The sequence below is a fragment of the Pseudorca crassidens genome, chromosome 2 (assembly GCF_039906515.1).
Source record: "Pseudorca crassidens isolate mPseCra1 chromosome 2, mPseCra1.hap1, whole genome shotgun sequence".
NCBI classification, from domain to species: Eukaryota; Metazoa; Chordata; class Mammalia; order Artiodactyla; family Delphinidae; genus Pseudorca; species Pseudorca crassidens.
The window spans coordinates 5,296,521-5,322,703 of NC_090297.1; the positions used below are offsets into that span (position 1 = coordinate 5,296,521).

A 26,183-nucleotide genomic window follows, 5' to 3' on the forward strand; every position below is an offset into this window, starting at 1 on the left:
GTGCAGGCAAGGAGGGAAACTCAACAGCTCTCATAAATCCTTGTGAAACTGCAGAGATGGGCAGTCACCTTAAAGGACAGTGCACTCAGGCCCCCAGAACTGAACTGCACCTGATGGAAGCTGTCCATGGGACAAGAGAGAGCGTCAGAGGGACAGGCAGTCTTGGCCAGCAGCCAGCTCATACGCGGTCCGTGGTGAGACCAGCCCTGTGGAGAAAGGGCTGCCTTGGCCTCCTCTGCCCGAAGGCTTAAACATAGAAACCACCAAGCTGCTCTCCTTCGGTTTCCCAAAGAAAATGCTCTAAATTATACAACTTTCTGGCCCCTGGAGTAGTGATTTCTTGTCAGACGTTAATAAATTTTCATTTTATCCCTGTGCCTTATGAACTTGGTTAAAGGGAAGACAGCCACTCTCCGACTCTGCCATCACTCCTTGCAGGTGAGGACCAGCCCTGCCTGCGTAGAGTCACGGGGCAGCGACTCTGGGGGTTCTTTCCCTAATGGCTTCCGAGGCCAAGGCCCTTGGTCACAGGTTTTCCCCACAGCTTCCCTCCGCACTTGACCTGGTCTCCAAGGTCATTCTGGTGTCGACTTTCCTCCCCTCATACCCCGCCTCCATCTGGCTGCCTGGCCAATCATCACATGTGGGCAGGGACACGGGCCAATCATCGCGTGTGAGCAGGGACACGGGCCAATCATCACGTGTGAGCGGGGACACGGGCCAATCATCGCGTGTGAGTGGGGACACGGGCCAATCACCGCGTATGGGCTGGGGCACGGGCTGGGCTAGCAGCCGTCTTTCAGGTATCGGACATTGGCTCTAGCATTTACCCACCATATGACCGAGAGCAGCTATTTAAGTCCTTTCTGCTTTGCTTTTCTATCAGTAAAACCAGGATCACAGTGGCACATACCTCTCTGGGGGTTGGAGATTTACACATGTGGGGCAGCACGTGTCCAACGCTTGGAGCGGCGCGTGGCTCACACGTGCTCAGTGTCATCAGGGGACCCACGGATCTCCACGTAAGATCTTTCGGTCAGCGGCCCACGACTGAGAACTAAACCCCTCTATACGTTTTCATGAGCTGACTTCTTCTTTTCAACCAGATTGTAACTCCTTCAGGGGAGGGTTTGCTGTATGTTTCTTTCCAGTCTGCACCATGGAGCCTGGCAGAGTCCTAGCCCACGCTGGCTGATTGAATGGCTGGTGGTACTGTGAATCGGGGGTGTAGATTAAGAAGTCTTTTCCAAATTACTTCCAGGTGTTCGTCATTTCAACATCACATAACCACACAGGAAAAGGCCCACTGTGTGATATTTATTCATCTATGCAACAAATATTTATTGAGTGCTTGCCATGGCATGGTCCTAGTTCCCGGGGATTCAGAAGTGACCCAGACAGATAATGTCCATGGCCTCGTGTAGCTTACTAGCAGCAGGGGAGACTGACACAATGGACAGATACAATCCAGGAGGTGATCGGTGCCTCTAAGAAGGCAGGGTGTATTAGTTACCAATGTTTGGGTAACAACTTACTCCAAAACTCAGTAGCTTATAGCAGCCATATTTATTCCTAACCGTTTGTGTGGGCTGGGGATCCAGGCATGGTTTAGCTGGGTCCTCCAGCTTGGGGTCTCTCCCAAGGCTGCAGGCCGGGTGACAGCCAGGGCTGCGGTCATCTCCAGGACCAAATGGGCCCAGATCTTCCAAGCTCACTCACATGGTTGTTGGGAGGATTCAGCTTCTCATGAGCTGTTGGACTCAGGGCTTCAGTTCATCACTAGCTATTTGCTGGATGCCACCTCAGTTCCCTGCCATGTGGACCTCTGCAGATCACACTCACAACACCTCAGAGCAAGTGAGAAGAGCCAAAGGGAGTGAGCCTTCTAGGACCCTTGACTCAAGGTCTTTTGTACCAGTCTTCTGAGGGAGGAAAGTGCTATTAGGAACTCCACCTTACAGATGGAAAATGAGCCACAGAGAGATTAAGTACTTTGCCCAAGCTTATGCAACTAGTAAGTGGCAGGGCCAGGGTTTGGCCTCATGCTATTTGGCCCCATCATCCGTGCTCCTACCTATCTCGTCGTACCATTGCTCCACTTTCAGTCTTCCAGACAAGAAAAGATGGTTGTTCAGTTACTTTAACAGCAGTGGAGGTGGTGAAAAGTGAGCTGACAGGGGGTGCATTTTGAAGATATTGTTGGTAGAACTTGTTGATAACTTGGATGTGGGATAAGGGGAAAGAAAAATATGAAGATGATTCCGAAATTGCAGCCTGAGCAACTAGATGAAGGATGGTGCCATTAACGGACATAGAGAATCATAGGAGAAGAGAGGGCTTGGGGGGAAAATCAAGAGGTATGTTTCAGCCACATTAAATGCAACATCTAAGTGTGGATGTTGAGTAAGCTATTGGATATATAATCTGGGGTTCAGGGGAGCCGTCAGACCAGAGATGCAGACTTTTGTAGGCATCAGCCATGGGTGACCACCCAGGGAAAGTGTACAGAGGAGAGAAAATGACCAAAGACTGAGGCCCTATGACACCTAAAACATTTAGCAGTCTGGGAGAAATAGGGAGAGCCAGCAGAGGAAAAGGAGACAAAGGGAATCATGAGGCAGAGGAGAACCAGGAAAGCGTGATGACCTGGGCACCAAGTGGAGAGGAACTCTGAAGAGGAAGTGGTTAGCTGTGCCGAATGCCTGATGAGGGTATGATTGGGACGGGGATGGAGGATCAATGGGAAAAGAAACTGTAACCCTGTATGTTCAGAAAGATCCTATTGCAAAAAATGATTTCTCCCCCCTAAAAAAAGCTCTCTTTGATTTTGATTATTAAATCTGTGGACCAGTTTCAATCCATGAACATGGTATACTCTAGATATTATGGAACTTATGTTGTAGGGAGTCTGGATTGTGTTGTTCCCTGTAAAGCATGTTGATTTTTGTTCTGACAGATGACTCGGTTCTACTCTTTTGATATGGTTGGTCTATTTTGGTTTTGCCCTTCGTTGAAGGCTCTGCTGCTTATGCAAGGATGTGGTCCTTCCTCTTAAGCCTGGGCTTTCTGGAGTCTTAAGTGAATGCTGCAGGTACCCAGTGAGGGTTCTCACATCTGGCTGGGCCATAATTCAAGGTCCCCCAACCCTGTGTGACCTCCAGTATCGCTGTTTAGCCTTCAGTGCTATAGTATCTAGAGTCTTGCCCCGCACATGGGCAGCTCTGCCCTCAACCGGGTACCCCCAGGAACCTCCAAGCAGACTTCCTTCTACACAGCTCCCTTCTCTCCAGGGCTCAGACCTTCAAATTCTAGCTGCTTCAGCAGCCCCAAATTCTGACTTTTGCCTTCTCTGATCAGGGAGGCTGTTGTGCCCAGCTTGGACCCCACCTCCCTGCGTAATGGTCCAGAAATTCGGCAGATGTAGGGCTCACCTTGTGTGTTTTCTTTCTTATGGGATCACAGTCCTGAACTGCCTGTCATCCAGTGCCTGCAAAGAGTAGCCTCAGATATTTTCATCGAGTTTTATGGCTGTTTCCAGCAGGAGGGCAGGTCTAGTGGCTGGAAGCTGAGTCGCTTTGATTTAATGTTTACTGTTTCCTCCCATCCCCTGCACCAGATCATCACCCTTATGGGCAACAGTTCTGTATGTGTTTGCAGTGTGATACAGAGCAGTCCCTTTCATTGAAATAAAATCATCAGACAATTTGCAATCTGAAATAAACAAAGACCATTGTAAAGATGTTGTGGTTGCACTTTTAGGCTGGTGTCTGTAGGGAACTTGCAGGGGCGGGTCCTCAAGGAAGACTCTATGGAATGTGGTTGGACAGAGAGCTCCAGGGCTGAGGACTGGGTGGACTTCCTGAGGGGGAGGTGCAGGGCAAGAGCCAAGGAAACATGGCAGGGGTCCTGGGTGCAGCTACAAGGGCTGAATTCCTCCTCAGCATTCCCCAGAGATGCATGGTCTCCCTGCCCCAACCCAGGATGCTCCCGTGCAACAGAGCTCCCCTCTTCCTTATATCAAGCTACTTTCTGCTCTAGAAGGGCCACTGACAAGTTCCGCCCAGGGTCCCTGGGGTGGACAGGAATGGATTTTCAGCTTGGAGGGACAATGATTGTCTTTTCTCTGTGAATCGAAACGGGACCGGTAGCTCTCTCTGACCTGGTGCATGTCACCCTCTCTCCTGGGGGTCTGTTCACACAGGTACCTCCCTCCATCTACAGGCTTGGGATTCCCGTGTCTTGCTACAGGGGAAATTCTAGAGCTTTGTGCCCAAATGGCCCTGGAGTACCAGAAGTCTGTTGCATATTTCATCACTTCTATCTGAAGGATGTTTTATAGATGTCTCAATACATTCTACAATAGATCCGTACTAAATTGTTTATGCAGCAAACTTTTATTAAGCACTTAAGATGTGTCAGGCATTGTGCTAGGTTCTAGAACCCCCAAATCCCTGACCTAAGGCCTCAGAAATGCACTCAGGGACCGTCTTGGAGAGAAGGGTGAGTCTGGACTCATGCACTGAGATGGGGAACACCAAAACATTTAAGACGGGCACTCCTGAGTGGTTAGCATTTGGGCCTCCCTTCCCCTCTGCTCCATTGCCAGCCAGGCTCAGGGTTTCTGGATACACAGCTGGCTTCTTCCTCCTCCAGCAGTGACCTAAGGAGGTGACTTGCTTTAACGAAGGGGCTACCGTCATAGAGTCAGATGTCTTGAGTTTGCATCTTGCCTCCCTTGCTGTGTGACCTTAAGCAAGTAACTTCCCCTCTCTGGGTCTGGCTCCTCATCTTCAAAATATATGAAAATTTTGTTTCAAAATATGAGCTGGAGGTGTAGAGACTCGGGGTACTTACCCAGGTCATTCTATGTGTTTATGGATTCGTCGTTAAGAAGGCCAATAGTAAAACTATTCTTTGTAGGAAAACAGTATATGAAACGACTTGATTTCTTTATATTAAAGGCACTCTTTACCACTAGGAATATTATTAAAACCATCTTAGCCTCTGAACAAGAGCTTCACATTTGGCCCTGTGACAGCATCATCAGCTGTCTTCCTCCCTTATGACAATCCTGCCTGTGACTCATAGGGGCTAAGGCAGGGGGAGAAGGTGGGTGGTCTGGCCCGCCCCACTAATCCCTGCTTTCTCTGGAATTCTCCACTTGTTTATAGTCTGGGCAACTTGCCTCCTGCTGCTGCATGACTCAGACTCGGAGAGCAGCCAGCGGCTCCCCTGAGTCGGAAGCTGGCCATTGTGTCTTAGTCTCCTGGACCCTTCCGATAAAGCCCTACATCTCCATCCCCTCCCCGGCGGCACCACCGCAACCCCACGTGCGCCATCGAGAACACTCGTGCCGAGGACCTCGAGAGGTCCCAACCCCACCCTGGGACAGGATTTCCCTCTCCTCTTAGGAATTTGTTTTGTTTTGCTTTGAAATGTAAGTTTCTTTCTGATCAGGGGCAGATGCCAATTTCATGGGGTCTGAAGCCAATACAGTTGGGGATCTTGTATAAATACAAAATCATGAACACAAAATTAGGCCTAGCATCTTGGAAGGGGTCTGTCCATGCAACACACGGGTGGTGAGGCGGCGGCAGTCCTGAAGCTTCAGTGCCGGTAGCTTCACGGTAAATCTGACTGCGGTTCTGACTCGCTTAAGGTCTGGAATAACTGCTCCCCGCACCTTCAGTACATTATAATTTAGGATAAAGTAAGAGAATTGCTTGCTGTATAGTTATGTTAGGATCAAGCAGCCACTGCGTAATTTAGATGTGAGCTAGTATTCTTTTTAAAAATTTTCCTTCTCATAAAAGCAACAGATTGAATGTCCGATGAGTCACAAATGCCCTTCTGAAAACAACAGCGTTAGAGAGGCTCACTCAGAGCACGTCCTTTCCTTCTTCCAAAGCGGCTCCTTCAGATGCTGGCACGGAATCACCCACCACCACCACCCCCCTTCTTTCTCCCCTTCTCCTCCTGCCCCACCCCTGCACGTGCCGCCAGCTCAGCAGACATTTAACACGTCACATCCAACGCCAACGTTTTTAACTACAGCAATTGTTTAAAAAATTGTCCGGAAACAGATTGAACCAGAAAACAGAAAAGATTGTCAGTCATCGGCGGGTGATAAGGGGAAGCGAATTCGAGTCTGTCGGTTGGCAACATTTCCCAACTGTCCTGGTGTAAAGTGATTCCAGAACAACTTTATTGGAATAGTCTGTGTTGCACTCAAAGTAAATATTAATTCCATTATGCCGTAAACTTTTATTTATCGTGACAGCAAGTCATAAAATTCTCTTACTAGAATAGAGCTTCTAAATTGCATATCATAGATGAGATACAGCGCTCCCATTGGATGCTAGCAGCAATTACCCACCATCCTTTATGCGAGTTGGTATTAAAGGTGCTTTCTAAGTATGAGGCACAGTCTGAGCTTATGAAGAAAATCTTCTGTGGCTATTTTCCAGGCGCCCAGAAATACAAGGAGAGGGTGACTGAGAAGTCACAGCAGCAGAGGCCAGGCACGAGGATCAAAGGGCACAGAGTCCCTGGCAGTAATTCACTGAAGTGTTCTTTGCATATTACGGGTCTGACTATTTTAATTACATAAATTGCTCATTAGAAGTGCCTTGTGATTGCCTCACTCTGTGGTATTGTGAGAACTGTAGGTTTTAATTATTCCTTTTTGATTTATAGTGTGGTTTGACTTGTTTAGGGTGATGGTTTGAAAATATAGATCTGCTTTAATTGTTGTACTAAGTGAAAATAGATGACTCTGTTTATCAGATCCCTTGACTTTGTGTTTGGGGAGTACGAGGGGTCTTATGGTTTCTCAGCCCTTGTTGGTGACTGTAGGGGGGTTGCCAGGTGGGGCCTGGGGAGACTCCCTCTCAGCCTCTGGACAGGCAGTACTTTGGGCTCTGCCTGACCCTGGGGTGGCCTGAGCAGAGCTTGGCGGTGCTTAACCTCTGGATAGATTTCATGACACCTGCGCGGAAGTCCCCTCACCTCTTCCCCACAGTGTGGACAGGACAGGAAAAGCCAAAGCTCTTCATTATCTTCGGAGGGCAGGGCAGGGACGATGGAGGCTGGGGGGCAGGAGGGATGCTCCTGGGATCTCTGCTGCAAAGCCGTCATTCCCCTTGGCCCCCGCCCAGCCAGCTGTCACCTCCTGCAGCATCAGGCCTCCGCCTTCCCAGCCCTACCCGGAGCTGAGCTGTTCTGAGCTCTGTAATGGGGCCGGGCTGCAGGCTTTCCCGGCCCCTGGGCCCGGCGCCATGTCATCCAATGCCTAGAATTGATGAGTTGTGAGACCAGACCATGGCTTCGGGGATAAACTTCCAGGACCTGCTCTGGCTCATCTGTAGCCACTGATGAATAAAAACTCAATTAGGACGCTGGTCCTTGAAAGGCAGCTATTTTAGGACTCACTTTTGGAAAGGCAGAGGATTTCTTTTTCCAAGATAAAATTATACGTTTGTCAATACAGCAGTAGCATCGACCGCTTTCTCTTGGGGGTCTCTCATCTTAACTATTCTCCATCAGAAAGCTTTGCTCTTTGAAGCTGGGCTGGCAGTGGGCTCCCATGCATCCGGCTCATCGAGAGATGCCTCTGACCCCTCTGCATCTGCTCTCACGTGTCCTTTCTGGAGCAGCTCGCCTCTCGCTGACAGTAGAGGGACAGCCTTTGTGAGTCTAGGAGCGTTTTGTCACAAAACCCCTGGCGCATGTCTCCCCCTTTTCATCACCTGTTTTATGACTGTGGCACTCTGTCCCAGACCAGATTTCCGTGACATGAAAAATATACTAAATATGGTCTGCCACGGTAACCGTCATTAACCAACCACTAGTTTTGCCTTTATAAATTTTTACGCACCGCTAAATTATAAATACGCAATGCCGAAAGTGATGAAATATGCGCCTCTAATATCTGCGGTTATAAGATTTGTAGTTGTGCAAGCACATGCTATAAATTGGAAGGAGTTGGGGTACTTCATCTGTTTCCTAGTTAGAGCCCAGGTTGGGTTTCTCCCCTGGCAGTCCCTCATGAGAGTCTTTCCTCTCAACAGGAGGCCTGCAGGTAGCACCTCTCGGGTGCTGGGCTGCCCTGGTTGGGACCTTTTTCTTTGTTTGTCGTTCACATGGATTCAATAAACAAAGGTTCAATAACATATGCTGTGTTTCTGAACTGTGCTAGGCTGGAAATCCACAGTTGAATGAGTCTGAAAATTTGCATCATCTATTTGAGGAGGTGGACAGATTAACAAGTAATGGCAGTGCAGGGGTTGAGGCCCAGGGAGAAGGGTACCCAGGTGCTGGAGGTGACTAGGGTGACTTTGAACAAACTCTGTCTCATTGTCCTCATCTGTGAGTGGGGTGTATCCTTGTCTCCCCCCTCTTGGTGCTGTTGGGGGCATTCTATGAGTTCCTGCACATAAAAGCATTTATTTAGAGCAGTTCCTGGCACAGATTAAACATGAGGTAAATGTTAACTATTATAACCACACTCATTATTACTTGATTTCTTGCTGTCTTATGCCCAAAATTAATAGCTGAAATCATGGCAAGAGCACTTTCTTTCTTGGTTAAAGAGCACGGCCTGGGGCTTCCCTGGTGGCGCAGTGCTTGAGAGTCCGCCTGCCGATGCGGGGGGACGCGGGTTCGTGCCCCGGTCCGGGAGGATCCCACATGCCGCGGAGCGGATGGGCCCGTGAGCCATGGCCGCTGAGCCTGCGCATCCGGAACCTGTGCTCTGCAACGGGAGAGGTCACAACAGTGAGAGGCCCGCATACTGAAAAAAAAAAAAAAAGAGCATGGCCTTCATTACTGCAAGGTGTGAGTGAAAGAGACATTGTATTTTCTCCAACATGAAAATATTTTCATTGCCATTGTGTTTTTTTTTTTAATGCAGCTTGGAAATTTAAAGAAACATTTAAAATAATTATAAAGAGAAACAACTTATTTTGCATGTTTCATCTTATACAATTTTCTGTTGAAGAAGTGACCTTATTTTTTTCATTGTCTTTGTTTTGATCTCAAAAGTAATTTATTATAAAAATGCTACCAGTATAAAAATGTATAGACGGCAAAAGTCCCCCCAAACCCAGTGAGCACACACACATTTTCACACACACTCTAAAAAGGTATCATTTTTAACCAGCAATATACTGTGAACTTTAAATCAACACAGATAAATATATTTTAACAGCTGTACAGTAGTTCCTTGCAGGGACTTAACCTACAACATAACCTAGTTATGTTGTTTCCAGATTTTTTTCTATCCATACTTCAATGATTATCCTTGAACAGGTTTTATGTACTTAGGATAAATTTCTAGAAGTGGTATTATAGGTTACAGGACTTTCATATTTTTAAGATTGTTATGTACTTTTTATTAAAGATTTTTTTTTTGGATGTGGACCATTTTTAAAGTCTTTATTGAATTTGTTACAACGTTGCTTCTGTTTTATGTCTTGGCTTCTTGGCCACGAGGCATGTGGGAATCTCAGCTCCCCGACTAGGGATCAAACACGCACCACCACCCCCCTCCCCGCATTGGAAGGCAAAGTCTCAACCACTGGACCACCAGGGAGGTCCCATATTGTTATATATTTTTAAACTATAAATTATGCAAACTTTGAAGGAATAATACAGGATAAAGAATTGAGAAGGTAGAAAAGCTATACAGTAAAAAGTAAGTCTCCCTTCCTTACTTCCCACCCTGCCTCACCCAATCAGCTCCCCAGAGGCCAACATGTTACAGTTTCTCATCGATCCTTCCAGTGATGGACACTTTTTCCTTTCTTTTCTCTTGCGCAAATGTAGCATACTTCATACACATATTGCATCTTGCTTTTTCAATGTAACACTGTAACTTGTATTAGGTTGGTTTCCATTAGTACGTAAAGAGCTGCCTCATTCTGAGTCAGTAGTATTATTGAGCAGCTACTGTGTGCCTAGCATCGTTCTAGGTGCCAAAGACAGAGTAGCCCTTTCTGATACACATTCTGGAGAGGAGAGGTGGACGGTAAATTATGAAAAAATGTATATAGTATGTCAGATGGTGGTGTGCATCATTAAGAAAAATAAAGCAGAAAAAAAAGGCATAGGAAGTGGGTGCAATTTTAAATTGGGAGATTAGGAAAGACCCACTGAGAGGGTGATCCACGAGCAAAGAGCTGATGGAGCAAGTGTCCCTGTGGAACTCCAGGGGAGAAGCTTTCCTTTACGACAGCAAGGAAAAGACTTGAGTTGGGAGCTGGTAGTCAACAGAATGAATGTACCACACTTGATTTAATCAACACTCTGCCGATAGATAAATGCTGAATTAAATTACACCCCAAGCAACATCATATGAAGGTGTCTGTTTTCTCACATTCTTACCTAAACATTATACTATTGTACTGTTTTATTCCTGTGTTTCTGGCATATACAAGGAGTTATCCCATAGTTTTACTTTGCATTTATCTTATGAAGAAAGTTGAATGTATTTTCTTTTTCTATGAGCTATGTATTCACATATTTATAAAATTTTGTATTAGATTGTTGGTCTTTTTCTTATTGGTTAGGAGAAGCTCTTTATATATTACAGAAATTAGCCCTTTTTTCTGTAACATGTATCTTAAATAATTTCTAAGTTTTTATTTGATTAAAAACCTTTGTATTCTACCTGTTCAAAAAACATTTTTTGAGCTTTTATATTCGAGTTTATTCTTCATTTAACTTTTAAAACACTACTATAGTTGAATATTAAAACAAACAGTAGCAAGTAGCGAGCCTATTATGATTATAGTCCTTCACTCAATCACTACTGCAAATAAAATGCCAGCAGTGAGTGTTATTCACTGGCCCCATTAGGAGGTCTGACACTGAACACCACCCCGGAGATGATGTTCATCATCCTCATATGCTTCTCCATTGCAATGGCGCCATCTTTCCTGATTTGGATCAAGTCCACTAGTTCTACCTGGTCCCTTTCATCAGTCTCTTCTACTTCCTTCCTCTCAGGTAGGAGTTTTTCCAGCAAAGAGAGTTTATCAGGGGAGAGAAAGCCATTCTCAGGAAAGTTTACCTTAAATTCAATGATTAGGCGACCTTTTTCATATGGTCTACGATAAATTGGCATGCCTTCATTTAGCACACACTTGATACCTCCATGCTTGACAATCTGACCTGGATGAGAAGTGATGACTGTGGTTCGGTTGTCAAGAGTAGATATTGGCTTTTGGAAGCCACACAATGCCTCAACCAGCTGTATGTCCATACACATGAAAAGGTCTTCTCCTCGTCGAGTAAAAACAGCAATGGTCCTTCTGATCTAAAACGATGATAATATCTCCTGGCTCCAGTCCTGGTTCTTGGTCTCCTTCACCACGGAATGTTATCTTCTGGCCATCTTTCAAGCCTATGTCAACATGAACTTCTAGAATTTTCTTCTCTTGAACTATCTTCCTTCAGTTGCAATTTTACATCTATCTCTAGGACTGATGTGCTCTCCATGGCCCTGGCACTCCATGCAGACAGACTGAATCTGCGGAACCATTCCAGGTCCTGTCTGATGAATTATTATTTGCATTCCAGTACCTTGGCAATTGGGACAGCACTCTACTGCTCCTTTCTTACCACCTCGGCCTTCACATTTGTCACAAGTCACATTCTTTTGCAGAGCTAGTTTTCTTGTTGCACCAATATATAAATCTTCTAAGGTTACTGTGAGTTGATGCACAACATTTTTACCTCTCCTTTCTCTCTGCATCCTGCCTCCTCCTCCAAAAAACATATCAAAGATGTCCATGGGGGAGCCAAAACCGACACCTGCTTCACCTTCTTTAATTGCCTGCTCTCCTCCTTTGTCATATAAGTCCCTTTTCTTTGCATCAGGGAGCACTTCCTAAGCTTGAGAAATCTGTTTAAACTTCTCTCCTTCATTAGGATTCTTATCAGGGTGGTACTTCGAGGCCAGTTTCCTGTAGGCCTTTTTCAGTTCTTCTTGGGTGGCATTGGGTTTGACCCCCCAGAACATCATAATAAGTGGTTTCCTTCACCATTTCCTACAGCTGGTGAGCAGGCTGATGCTGGTGTGGGGGAGTGGGAAGGAGCAGGTTGCCGTGCGCAGCTCGGACAGCCGCTGCTCCTCCGCCTTTTCACCGAGTGTTCTGGAAAGTTCCCCCCCAAAACGTTTAAATAGTCCAATTTATTAGTCTTTTCTTTTATGGCTTCCAAAGTGTGTGACATAGTGAAAAAAGCTTTTTTTTTTTTTACTCTAAAATTACAAAAAACTTATTCTAGTACTTTAATTGTTTCATTTTGTTCTTACTTTAAATCTTTCATTGATTTGGAATTTATTAAGGTAGAAGGAATAGAGTCAGTATACAGTTTTTTCTTCCCCACAGAGATACTCAAGTGTCCCCAAATTATTTATTGAATTAATCCACTTTTTAACCTGTTGATGGGCACGTTCCCTCTCTGCCATATACTGAATTCCCAGTTGTATTTGGATCTATTTTGGGATGGTCTATACTTTTTCAGTGATTTGTCTGTTTACTCATACTGTTACACTCCAAATTATGATACATTTTCATTTTCATAGAGCAAACCCACCTTTATTACTTATCTTTTTCAGAATCTCCTTGGCGGCTCTTACTTGTTTATTTTTCTAATGAACTTTAGAATGATTGTCCAGACTAAAAGCAAGCCCTGGTTGGTATTTCTATTGTAGTTACACCTTTACCCCACCCTGAAACCCCGACAACCACTGATCTGTGCTCCGTTGCCATAGTTTTGTCTTTTTCACAATGTCTTACAAATGGAATCATACAGTATGGAAGCTTTGAGACTGGCTTCGTTCATTCTGCGTAATGTCTTATGGTTCATCCAAGTCGTTATGCTCAGTAGGATTCCACTGTGTGGATGAACCACTGTTGTTTTTACCCATTCACTGAATAAACTCATGTTTGTTGATTATGATCAGAGTTGCTACAAACTTTTGTGCATGCGTATTTGTGTGAACATAAGTTTTTATTTGTCTAGGGTAAATACCCAGGAGTGAGATTGTTGTGTCATATGGTAAATGTTTGATTAGCCTTATAAGAAACAGATAAACCATTCTTATTGTTTGGGGTTTTATTTATTTTTTAATTATTCTACTAGATGTGTGTTGGTATTTCATTGTAGTTTTAATTTGTGTTTCTCTACTGGCTAATGATGTTAACAGCTTTTCATGTGCTTATTTGCCATTTCTATATCCTCTTTAGCAATGCTTCAGTTCAATTTTTTTGCCCATTTTTAATTGCGTTTTTTGAGTCATAAATGTGATTTGACAATTTTTGTTTTACCAGTTTGTACCTTGACTTTTCATTATCCTAAGAGTGCCTTTCACAGAACAAAAGTTTTGAAATTTCAGTGAAGTCCAGTTTATTATTTTTAAACTGCATCTTACTTCTGGTGTTTTGTCTAGGAAATCTTTGCCTAGCTCCAGGTCACAATTATTTCCCCACTATGTTCCTTTCTAAAAATAGTATGATTTTATGTATTTAACTTAGATTATGATCCATTTTGAGTTAATTTTTATATAAAGGTTTAGGTCAAGTATCCTATTTTTTTTTTTGCATGTGGATAACCAATTGTTGCAACACCACTTGTTGAAAACTGTCCTTTCTCCATTGAAGTGCCTTTGCACCTTTATCAAAATCAATGAGGGTTTCTTTCTGGACTTTATATTCTGTCCATTGATCCATATGTCTATTGTTTCATCAGTACCACACTGTCTTGATTACTGTAGGTTTATAATGTCTTTAAAGCATGTAGTTTAATTCCTCTAATGTGATTTTTCTTTTTCCATATTGTTTTGTCTATTCTAGTTCTTTGCTTTTGATATAAATTTATGAATCAGCTTGTCTATAGCTACAAAAATTCCTGCTGGATTTTGATTGATACTGCATTAAATTTATACATCCCTTTGCAGAGAATTTAAATCTTTCCTATGTTGAGTCTTCTCATCCATGATTGTGATGTGTATCTCCATTTATTTAGGTCTGCTTTGATTTCTTTCACCAGTATTTTGTAGTTTGCAGCATACAGATCCTGTAAAAATTTGTTAGATTTTTACCTAAGTATTGAGTTGGCCAAAAAGTTCATTTGGGTTTTTCCTTAACATCTTAAGGAAAAGATTTTTTCTTGGGATTTTTTTATGTAGACAATCATGTTGTGTGAAAATAGTGACAATTTTACTCCTTCCTTTCCAATTTATATGACTTTTATTTCCTTTTCTTGCTTTATTGCAAGGGCTAAAAAGCTTCCATATAATGCTATAGGTGTGAGAGTCCTTGTGTAGTTCCCAGTCTTTGAGGGAAAGCTTTCAGGTTTTCACCATTAAGTATGATGTTAATTGTAGGTTTTTATAAATGCCCTTCATCAGGAAGAGGAAGTTCCCTTCTATTCCTATTTTGCTGAGACTTTTTTTTCATGAATGAATGTTGAATTTTTTCAAATGCTATTTCTGCATCAATTGATATTATCATATGGTTTTTCTTTATTAAACTGTTAATATGGTAGATTACATTGATTTATGGATATTGAACCAGCTTTACATTCCGAGGATAAAATTCATTTGTTTATGGTATATTATCCATTTTATATGTTGCTGAATTTGACTTGCTAATATTCTATTGAGGATTTTTGCATCTATGTCCCTGAGGGATATTGATTTGTAGTTTTCTTTGTGGTACTATTTCTGCCTGGTTTTGGTATCAAGGTGATGCTAGTCTCATAAAATAAGTTGAAGAATGGTATCTCCTCTTCTCTTTTCAGGAAGAGATCGTGTAGAATCAATATCATTTTTAAATGTTTGGTAGAATTTGCCAGCAAAACCATCTAGGTCTAGAGAATTCTTTTTCAGAAGGTTTTCAACTACCAATTCAATTTATTTAGTAGTTAGAGAACAATTCAGGTTATCTATTTCTTCTTTTATTCCTGATATAGGTAATTTTTGTCTTCTTTGTCAAGTTTGCAAGAGGTTTATTATTTTTATTTATCTTTAAAAAATCCAGCTTTTGGTTTCATTGATTTTCTCTGTTGTTTTTCTGTTTTCAGTTTCATTTGCAAGTCATGTTTACATTTATTATCTCTCTTGTTTGGGCTACTTTGGTTTAATTTGCTCTGACTTTTCTAGTTTCTTAAGATAGAGGCTTGGATTATTAATTTGAGAACTTTTTTCTACTCTAAGTGTTTATTTAATACTATGAATTTCTCTTTAAGTATTGCTTTAGCTTCATCCTATGGATTTTGATATGCTGTATTTTAACCATTTATTTAACTGAAAATATTTTCCAATTCCTATTGAGACTTTCTCTGGATTCACCTATGGATCCACCTGTGGATTTTTTAGAACAGTTTTCTTTTTAACTTCCAAGTATTGAAGATGTTTCTGTTATGGTCCTGTTATTGATTTCTGGTTTAAATCCATTACCATCAGGGAACACGCTTTGTTTTATTTCAATTCTTTTACATTTTAAGGTTTGTTTTATGACCCAACATATGGTCTTTTTTGGTGAATATTCCATGTACATTTAAAAAGAATGTATATTCTGTTGTTGTTGGGTGGAATGCTCTCTAAATATCAATTAGATTCTGTTGGTTGATATGTTATTCAGTTTTTATTAGTGTCCTTGTTGATTTTCTGTCTACTCACTCTGTTTATTAGTTAGAGAATAGTATTGAAGTCTCCATTTGCAGTTGTCGATTGGTCTATTTTCCCCTTCAGTTCTTTCGGGTTTTGCTTCATATATTTTGAAGCTCTCTTGTTAGGTGCATACACATCTGGGGTTATGTCTTCTTGTTGAATTGATCTTTTATCATTATGTAATGTTTCTCTTTATCCCTGACAATTTTCTTTTCTCTGAATCTACTTTTTCTGGTAGTAGTATAGTCACTGAAACTTTATTTTGCCTAGTGTTTACATAGTATACCTTCTTCCATCCTTTAAATTTTAATCTGCCCATACTGTTATAACTGAGGTGAGTTTTTGTAAACAGTATATAGGTGGGTCATATTTTTTGTTATCTGTTCTGAAAATCTCTTGTCTTTTAATTTGTGCATTTAAACAATTTATATTTAATATACTTATTGGTGTGCTTTATTATTTGGTTTTTGTTTATTTCTTATGTTTTTGTCCTTTTGTTTTCCCTTTCCTGCCTTCTTTTGTGTTATTTGAAATTTTTTCGTGTTCTATTTTATCTATTGTGTTTTTTGACTGTACTATTTGTACAGTTTTTTTAGTGGTTGCTCTATGGATTACAGTATAATTCTTAGAATCAATCTACTTATAATCAATATTTTGCCATTTCAGATAGACTATAGAAGTCCTGCCACCATATAGGTCCTTTTTCTCCTCTATTTATATTTTGTTTTATGTTAAATATATTACAACTATATACATTGAAAACCCCTCTAGAGAGTGTTACGATTTTTGCTTTCAACCATCAAAAGATTTTTAAAGAACTCGAGAGGAAAATAGTCTTTTATATTTACCCAGATGTTTACCATTTCTGTTGCTCTTCCTTCAATACTGTTGTTGCAATTTTCCTTCTGTTATGTAATTTCCCTCCTATCTGAAGAACTTCTTTTAGCAGTTTTTTAAAGCAGGTCTGCTGGCAACTAATTGTCTTAGTTTTTCTTCATCCGATATTGGATTTATTTCTCCTTCATTCCTGAAGGGTATTTTTTTTGCTATATATAGAATCTTGGGTTGAGTTTTTTCTTTCACTGCCTAAAAAATGTTAGTTCACTTCTTTTTGGCCTCCATGATTGCTGACAAGAAATCTGGAGTCATTCAAATTTCTGTTTCCCGTAACAGGGGTCAGCAGCATTTTTCTGTGTAGGGCCAGATATTAAATATTTTTGGCTTTGCAGGCCATATGGCTTTGTCACAGCTACTTAACTCTGCCATTGTGACACTAAAGCAGTTATACACAATACATAAGGGGATAGTTATAGTTATGTTTCAATAAAACTTTATTTACCAAAACAGACAGTGAGATTTGGTGCATGGGCCATAGTTTGCTGACCCCTGCCTGTAAGTAATGTGTCACTTTTTCTTTGGCCACTTTCAAGACTTTTTTTCTTTGTCTTTAGTTTCCAACAGTTTGATTATGATGTGTCTTATTATAGATTTCTTGGATTTATCCTGTTTGTAGTTCATTCAACTTCTCAAATCTGTGAGTTTATATCTTTTGCCAAATCTGGGAAGTTTTCAACCATTATTTACTGATATATATATATACACACACACACACACACACACACACACACACACACACACAGACACCACAGTCTTTCTCATCTCCTTCCAAAACTCTAACACAAAAGGTAAACCAATAGTCCTACAGTTCCCTGAGGTTCTATTTTTTTTTTTTTCAATCTTTTTCCTCTCTGTCATTCAGATGAGATAATTCCAATTGTTCTATCTTTAAGGTCACTTAACTCTTTTTTTTCTGAGATGTCCATTTTGCTATTTAACCACCCAATGAGTTTTCTATTTGGGTTTATGTTACTTTTCAGTTCTAAAATTCCCATTTATTTCTTCTTTATATTCTCTACTTATTTTCTGGTACTTTCTGTGCTTCTGTTTATTTTAAGAGTGTTTACTCTTACTTCTTGGAATAATTTTATAAACTTTGTCAGGTAACTTCATCATCTACGTATCTTTTCCCATGAAAGTTGAGATTTTTCTAGTTCTTATTATACCAGTCAATTTTGGGTTATATTCTGTACATTTCAACTATTATGGTATGAGTCTCCGGGTCTTGTTTATATCCCAAGGGAAATGTTGGATACTTTTGCTTTAGCAGACAATCAACATAGTTGGGTTCAAGCTATAAGTTCCAACCACATTTTGTGAGTTGTGATTTCAACGTTAGTTGTTTCAAAGACTTTGTTTCCTACCAGGAGCTGTCCTGTGTGCGGACTGCCCAGTGGCCAGTCTGGGACAGTCTACCTCAAAGTCTTTGGCATACTATTTAGGATCAGATCCATGTGTACACAGCTTGAGGGTGAGTCTAGGAATTCATGAACAACCTAATGGGATTCTCCCTCTCCACCATCTCCCTGGGCTTCACCTTTTCAGTCCTCTGGCCAGAAATCTAGGGCTTTACTAACCTTGCTCTGTTGGGCAGATCTGATGACTGTCTACCTCAAAGGCTACAGCCATAGGTCAGAGAGACACACAGAGAGAGAGAGAGAGGGAGAGAGAAAAGCACCAGGGGTTTGCCACACCCTCTTGGGCCCACAAATATTCCTAGTGGTGATGAAGTTTCCCTTCCCTCATGGTTTTAGGCACCTGTGGGCCCTGCTGTTTCTACCATCACCACCACAGGATTGCCAGGGGCCTGGGGTATAGGGAGCAGAAAAAAGAAGAGTGGGGCATTTCCTTTACTCTCCCTAAGTATCAGAAGCCCCCTTTGCTTCCTTCTTGAGCTACAACTAGATAGGCTCTCCTGGGCTCTCTCTTTCCACATGCTAGTGCCCTATTCTTAGTTTCAGGCTGTCTTGAGTTCAAGCTCAAAGATGAGGAAAGATGGTGGTTCATAGCTGCTTCTGTAGCACTTCTAATTCTGGTTCTTCTTCCCCAGTCTGTCTGCTACTATTTCCTTTTCAGAGTCCTCGAATTGCTGTCCAGCATCGCTCTGGGTTTTATAGCTTCTTTGTGTGGTCACTTCATCTTGCCCAGAGCCAGAACTAATTCCATTCATTTTTGCTCGTTTTCCAGATGCCATCCTTTCTGTCCCTTATTGTCTGTTCAGCAGGTTTGCTCTCGTTCAGTCTGTTTCCAATATGACTTCATGTCTCTAATGGCTTTATTTTGTTTTTCTACTTCTTTCCTGAGCTCTGCCTACTCTTGTTTTACTCCCCTTTGATGCCATGCTGTACCTTTCCTGAGATTGTGCATCTCTGCTTTGAGGTTTTATTTTAAAGAGACATTTGTTTTATTAATATTTTTGAGTTCATGGTAATGTTTTTCAGCAATTTTTAGTGGCTCCATGACATTTTTCTGGTGGGTATTCTAAATCCATTTGTTTCTATTTGGCTTCTACTTTTTTCTGTATCGTTATACTCATTTGATTTTGGTTCCTCTTGTTGTTCCTAATTTTTCTTTGAAGGAATTTCCTAAAGGGACAGTCCAAGGCAGTGTTTCTGGTTAACAGGAATTTCCTCTGAATCACAGTCAAGGTCCTTATCACAGGGAGTTGAATGTTTCCATGAACCTTTACTTCTCCCCAGCCAATAGAAATAAGAAGCTTCAGGGATGCTATCAATTCAATGTCTTCTATCCTCTTCTCTGACCTTCTCCCACATCCAGTTCTCTAGACCAGCCTTGAATCCTGGCAGTTCTCTGATGCCAGTCTGTTATCCTGTTTCCTTTGTCCCAAACATAAGTGGATTGGTTTTGCACCTCAGGGCATATGCTCTCTGTTGTGATGAATTAAACTCTGAAGGCTTTTCCTGATCTGCAGTTGAAGACATACTCTTTAAGCATCTTCCCCTAACCCTGTTGGATCTTCTTGCATTGGGCAGCCCTTCTTCAGACACTATTATAGGAGAGTGGAGATATTTTCTGGATACCAAGCTTAGAGTTTGAACTGAAGGGGATAATATCATATTTACTCCATATTATTATAACCAGAGTTTGGATAGGCTCATTTTGATACACATTATCAAATTGTCCTCAGGAATCTTAGATGTCCTTACAATTTTTTAAAATAAATTTAACCTGATGTGCTAGGGAAGAAATATGTGGGGAGACAGTAAATATGAAAAAACAGAAAGACGGGCTGGGAAGGTGAGCTGCTTAGCTGTAGCCATCCTTCATTCTCGGGTAGGCAGTTAGGAAGCAGGGCAGGGAATCATATGAGGGCAGAGAGAGCTGTTGGAGACAACAAATGACCACTTAATTAAAGTGTTCCACGCTCTGAAGGCAATTTTTTTTTTTGTCAGGAATATGAACTCCCACTCAGGGCAGGCTGGGCAATGAACCCAAATATTCCCGAGAGGGGATTATTTGCAAGGACAAGAAGCTTGTTCTCTTGGGAGGGATCCATTCCCAGGGATGGACAGCATAGATCCTGGCATCTGCCTTCTAGTTGCTTGTGTCCCTTGGTGCTGTTCTCTAGTTGGGACCCCCACGAATCTGTTTCTCTCCACGTGTATGGCAGCTCTTCCTGTACTAGAAGCCAGAGTGCTTCAACAGAAGGCTTTCCCAGCAACATCTCCTTGTGTGCCAGCTCTGGAGAGGATGGCCGACCCTGGTGCTCCCTGGACGGAACCCTATCTGGGTCAAAGACTACAGCTCCCAGGACCAGACAGGGACCTGGGGGGCTGGTCTGTGCACAGGGGTTGGGTGTATCCGCTGTCCATGGTCCTCAAACAAATTTCCAGATAAGGCATTGTTGTTTCTTTTAATCATGGCACCCAGGTGTCTTTTAGACGGTTGCTCCCAATAATTCTTAACCAAATGAATGAACAGGCTGTGAGTGAAGTGAAAAAGGGAAGAGTGAGAAAGAAAGAGAGTTGTGCTTTTAAATTATCATAGAGCAAATGGAATCCTGACTTAGTTTTCACAATTTAGGTAGCTGATACGGTGTGCTATTGACAAACCTTTCACATTTCTAACGGTTACATATTTCTCCCTCTGGGATATAACTAATTCTACCCCACTCCCAATTCTACACTTATGGGGCTGAGGTCCAGGCGCGCTCCCAGAAAGCCTAAAGTACTTTTCTGTACCTCTGAGATCTGACCCACAGGGAACCTAGCCCTCCTTCCAAGTCCCAGAGAGCATCCCCAAGTTTTAATCATCCTGAGACTCTCTCTAGCTGAAGGGCAGACACGACCTTGAGACATCTATGAGAGGAATGATTAGATTCAGAGAAAGAGAGGCCAAGGGCGAGGATGTTGAAGGGGTTTTGGACCTGAGGGTCAGTGATGGGTGTCATTGAGCACAAAGAGGGAATAAGAAGATGCTCGAAGGTTCAGCGTCATTGCTCCCTCTCCTGGAAAGCAATCAGCAGCTGCTGACTTACAGGGCAACACTGGGGCCAAGGTTCATGTTGAATCTACCCACACACCCTAGGACTCCAAGCTGCCCAAGTGGGGGACCTTCAGGACTTGGAGCTGCAGACAGTTGATCTCTGTTGTCAGCTCAGGATTTTTGTCTGGGTATGAATGATTAAATGAGATAATACCTGTGAAGTATTTAGCATAAGGCCTAACACACAGAAAGTACTCAGTACGTGGTGTCTATTATTGTTACTTTGGTTATTATTACTTACACCTTTTATAGAGCCCCTTGTGGCTTTACTATTACTTCTAAATATTAACAACAATTCTGTTCATTCATTCAGTCACAGACCTTTTTATGCCAGGCATTCTACTAGGCCGGTGGATACACAACTGAAAGGCATGGCCCCTTGTTCTCCAAGAGTTCACCGTTGGAGAGGAGGTGGGCAGATAACTGACAGACACCCTATAACAGAGCAGCTGCAGTGAGGATGGGAGTGTGTGCCAGGAGAGCACAGGGGAAAGCTGCTGTCAGGCCTCCTGGGGCAATCAGGGAAAGTCTCAGAGGAGGTGGCCTCTCAGATGAGACCCAAGGAAAAGTAAGGGTAACCCCCAAATAACTGAGGGAGCATCAGCTTGTGAAAGAGCTGGGAGGAGGGAAAGAGAATCAGTTGCTCACTGCCTGCTGTGTGGGGCCCCAACTCTGGCAGATTCCATGCTGTCACTGGAGGTGAGAAAGGTGGTAGAGAAACAAATGATCAAGATGTGACCCTGTTCCTGGAACTGGTCATGCATCCTTCTGTGGGGAGCACGGCGCCCTTCTCCCTCCTGGGGACCGATCCTGTGGGAAGGGAAGGACCCTTTTGTTTGGGGGCACAGGGAAGAAAGGCTTGTGATTGGGAAGAGATAGCAACGGGCCTGTGAGAGGAGAAAGGGGGCCAAGGTGGATTCCGAGGAGGTGTCTGGCCCATGAAAGCTGACCTCGGCATGGCTGCTCACTCTGCTTTCCCAACCTCTGAGCCTGAGCCTAGAGCCTCGGGGGTGCTGAGCGCAGCTGTTGGCTGTACCTGTTGAAAGAGTGAATAACCTCTGATTGGTCTCTGTGACCTTAAGGAAGTTACTTAACCTCTCTGTAGCAGCCTATACTCCTCTGCAAAATGGAATGACAGTATCACTGAGGGTTAAATGAACGAATACACGTAAGCACTTAACGTGGTGCCTGACGCACAGGAAACCGCTTACAGCTTTGCTCTCATTGCTAGCTCAGAGACTGCCCAATCAGAGGTGTTTTAAAATGAGTTGGAAACGACTCTTTGCCAGTGTGTCTTCATCATGCTTGGATGCTTTCAAACACAGGAGGTGGAGGAGATGGCAAAGGCTGGAAGCAGTTGAGCCAAATGACGTTTATAGGGCAGATGTCATATCTGAGCCCATGCTCTTGGTTAGCGGCTGGTCGGCTGGGTGCCTCTCCTGGGTGGTTGACTGATGTGTCTTGAATGGAGCACAACATTGGACAACTGAACAGGGAGGCCAAGGGTTTCATGACACTCTTGGGAGTATTTATGAGAGATGCTTATTTTGCTTATAGAAGAATATATTGTAACCAGAACTAAGTATCACTGATTTGTCTCTGTCCCTGCCTGCTTTGGGCACATTTCTTGATCCTCTTCAAGCCCTGGGGAGAGGCCAGAGCTTTGCTTATAGGGGCCCTTCCTACCACTAGAGCCCTACTGGCTAGTGAGCCACATGCCTATCATGCGGTAGGAGGAAGCCCTGGGGAAAATGGGCAGGTGTGGAGCTAGTATGGTCGAAAGGAAGAAGAAAAAGACCTTCTGCAAAGTCAATGTCAGAGCCCAGTGCTCCCAGGCTATGCCAGGGAGTGCCTCCCTGCTCAGAATTTACTGCTGCTCAAAGAACAGGCTGTGTTCCTCCCAATAAAGCAGAAATCGCACTGCATCCTCACAGGGAAGCACAATTCTGTACCAGTGGCACACGTAGTTTCCCGGCTTCCCCGTGTTGAGTGGGTCAGTCAAGGCTTCACTGGGGGATGTGAACTCAGTCCGTGACAACTGATCTGGGAGCCTCTCCTGGGGGGTGGTCAGTATATCCTGAATGAAACACAACATTGGGCAGACTTAATGGAGAAGGGGAGGTTAGTGAGTTTTGCTACCATTTGGGGGGGGATATTTATGAGAGACACTTACCTTGGTTAAAGAAAAATGTAGTGTGACCAGAGATAAGTATTATTGATTTTTCTCCTCCATTTTGGTATTAAATGAATCACAGCTACTACAAGCTCTGACTGTATTAATGGGGTTTCCTTCGATGACTACTCAGCCGGGGGAGCCACCAAATTGGAATTCCATGGGAGAGGATTATTGGATGTGACAAATAGCAGAGGAGTGTTTTTCCTGAGCTATTTTGGGGCATTGCATAAAATGTTGTAAAAAAGGAGAACCCTTCTCTTCTGCAGCCAAGATTTTTCTTATTGTTATTCAATGGCCGCAACGACTACCAATGAAAGCCAGCCCTCGGGTGCTTTACCTGCTCGAGCCTTATTTCCTGCTGCATCCCTAAGTCCTGGTACAGTGCCTGGCACATGCATGTGTCTCAGAATGTATTTGTTGGATGGATGGATGGATGGATGAATGAGTAGTGACTGGTGAAGAAGCATTTGGTAGGGAAAACTAGGAAAAGATGAAGGCAGCATGAAGTCATGTGTGCTGGATGGGTAGAAATGGACAGCTGAAGAGCCTCAAAGGCCTTATTGAATTGCAAGGAATTTTGATTCATTAAATTAAAGAATATTTGGGGGTCATCTTCTTATACCAAGTACATTTCCTGTCCTCACAGAATCTACATTTTAGTGGGGAAGCTAGACATTGAACAGTTACACAGTTAATTACTTAAGTGCAATTGTGGTGGGCACTTCAAAAGTGAATATGAAAACGTGAGGACCTAATGTGGTACAGGGATGATAGAAGATTTATCTGAAGAAGTGACATTTACATGAAGATCTGAAGGAAAGATGAGTATTAGATAGTAAAGAGGGAAAATATAATGGGAATACAGATACATTTGTTCGTTCATTCATTCATTCATTCAGCAAATATTTATTGAGCACCCATTATGTTCCAGGCATGTTCCAAGTGCTGGGGAGATTCAGCAGTAAGCAAAATAAGCCCCTTGCCCTCAGTCGTCTTAAAACAAAGTATAAAGTTTTGTGCATCTTTTGCTAGATTTATTCTCAGAGAGTTGATATTTTTGATGATACACTAAATCTTATCTTTCAAAATTTTTGTTTTGTATTTTATGGTTGCTAATATAGAGAAATGCAATTCATTTCTGTATGTTGCCTTTGTATGCAGTACCCTTGCTAAATTCTTTTTTTCAATCTAATAGCTAATCTGAATCTTTTGTATTTCTACATATATAGTCATGTAATCTGCAAATAATGAATGTTTTATTTCTTCCTTTATGATCTTTATACCTTTGATTTCTTTTTCTTGACTTATTACGATGGCTAGGACCTCCAGTACAATATCAAATAGAAATGGTGATTGTGGGCATCTATGTCTTGCTCCTGATATCAGAAGGACAGCTTCCAGTAAGTCATCCTTAATTATGGTATTTGCTCTAAGGTTTCAGAATGCACTTTTTTTTTTTCATCAGAGTGAGGGAATTGTCTTCTATTCCCAGTTTGCTCAGTGTTTGATTGTTCATTGTAAATGAATATTGTTGTCAGTTCCATGTGGATGAAAACTTTTTCTGATCTTTCCGAGTTGAGATAGAATAGAACACAGTCATCAAATCAATCACCCTATGACACGTATCTGGGGCTGTTATAAAATCTGCTCGAGGAAAGACACCTGCATATTGGCTGTGGATGGGTGAGACTGCCACTCAGAGTTTGCAGTAGTCAACAGTCATCCTTCAGGATCCATCTGTTTTCTGAAGGATCTACACCAGTGAATTAAGTGATGACATAATGGGGACCACCACCCCGGCTTCCTTTAGATCCCTCAAGATGACACTCACCTCTGCCATTCCCCTGACATTGTTGGTTTTCTGTCTTAATCAGCATGGGGAGGGGAGTAATTTCAGAGATTTCTGTTTGGTCTTCCCTTATTGTACCTCAGAGACCAAGGACCCAATGTGGGCTATGCCAATTGCCAAATAGGTTAATCCCATACATTTGAGGATGGGGGAAATGATCATCCGATGGACCCACAGATCCAGTGGACCCACTGTAAGTGAGCTTTGGGCAGGACTCCATTTATTACCAGGCCTCCATTCTAACAGGAGGACGGCGATGACACTCAAATCACTCTGAGCCTCAAGTCATCCCTGTGTCTAACAGTCCTTAAAATTTCTGGGTATACACAGTGTGTGCACAGATACCCAAATAAATGGCAGTAGGAAGGACTTGAGGAATCATCCCAGTGTATATACTTGCTGTGGAATTGTAGGGTCCTTTCTCTTGGGCACCTGGCCATCTCTTCTTCCAGGGAGTTCCCGGTATAAAAATTTGCTCAGGTCCAGAAATTAGGTAAGGGGTTATGACTTTATATTGGGGTAATTGCCCTGCCCTCAGCCTCCCAGGCATTCACCCTTGATTTCCTCTGCTGAGCAAGCTTATCGGCTGCCCCTCTTTCTTGCCCTGTGTTCTAGCGATCTTCTCTGTAACTCTCTGCAGTCTTTGGCTGCCACTCTGACCTTGCTGCTTGTTTCAATAATTGTGACCCCTGTTTCTGGTGGCTAAGCACTGTCACCTCTACTGCTTTGGCATCCTGTCATCCCATTGCTATCAGCAAGCCAAGTTCTCTAACAGCCTCTCCTTCTGACAGCCCTCCAGTCCTGGCTACAAAGGAGCCATGGTCACTGCTGAACTTTGTAGTGATGCTGGCGCCCTCTCATTGGCACCTTCCTTGTGACCTTGGAGAACACTGTCCTGTGGTTCTTCCCACGAGAACCTCATCAGCAGGTGTTCTGGCCATGGGTGGTATGTCTGCTTCTCGTGGCCCTTTCATCCTTTCCTCTGCCATCGGCCATGACAATCCTGGCATTTAAACTTCCCTTTTTGAATATTTTTAGGAACCATCCCAGTAGAGAGTTTACACCATCTCCTCGGG

At 42.8% G+C, this 26,183-nt stretch overlaps 1 protein-coding gene and 1 pseudogene across 15 annotated transcripts in view; one reads left to right on the forward strand and one right to left on the reverse strand.

The window, feature by feature from the left end:
- The window catches only part of CAMTA1 (calmodulin binding transcription activator 1), an 892,953-nt gene that overhangs the window by 485,272 nt on the left and 381,498 nt on the right, over window positions 1-26,183 (forward strand). The gene's annotated exons all lie outside the window — the stretch shown is intronic.
- Window positions 10,770-12,047, reverse strand: LOC137209894 (dnaJ homolog subfamily A member 1 pseudogene; annotated as a pseudogene).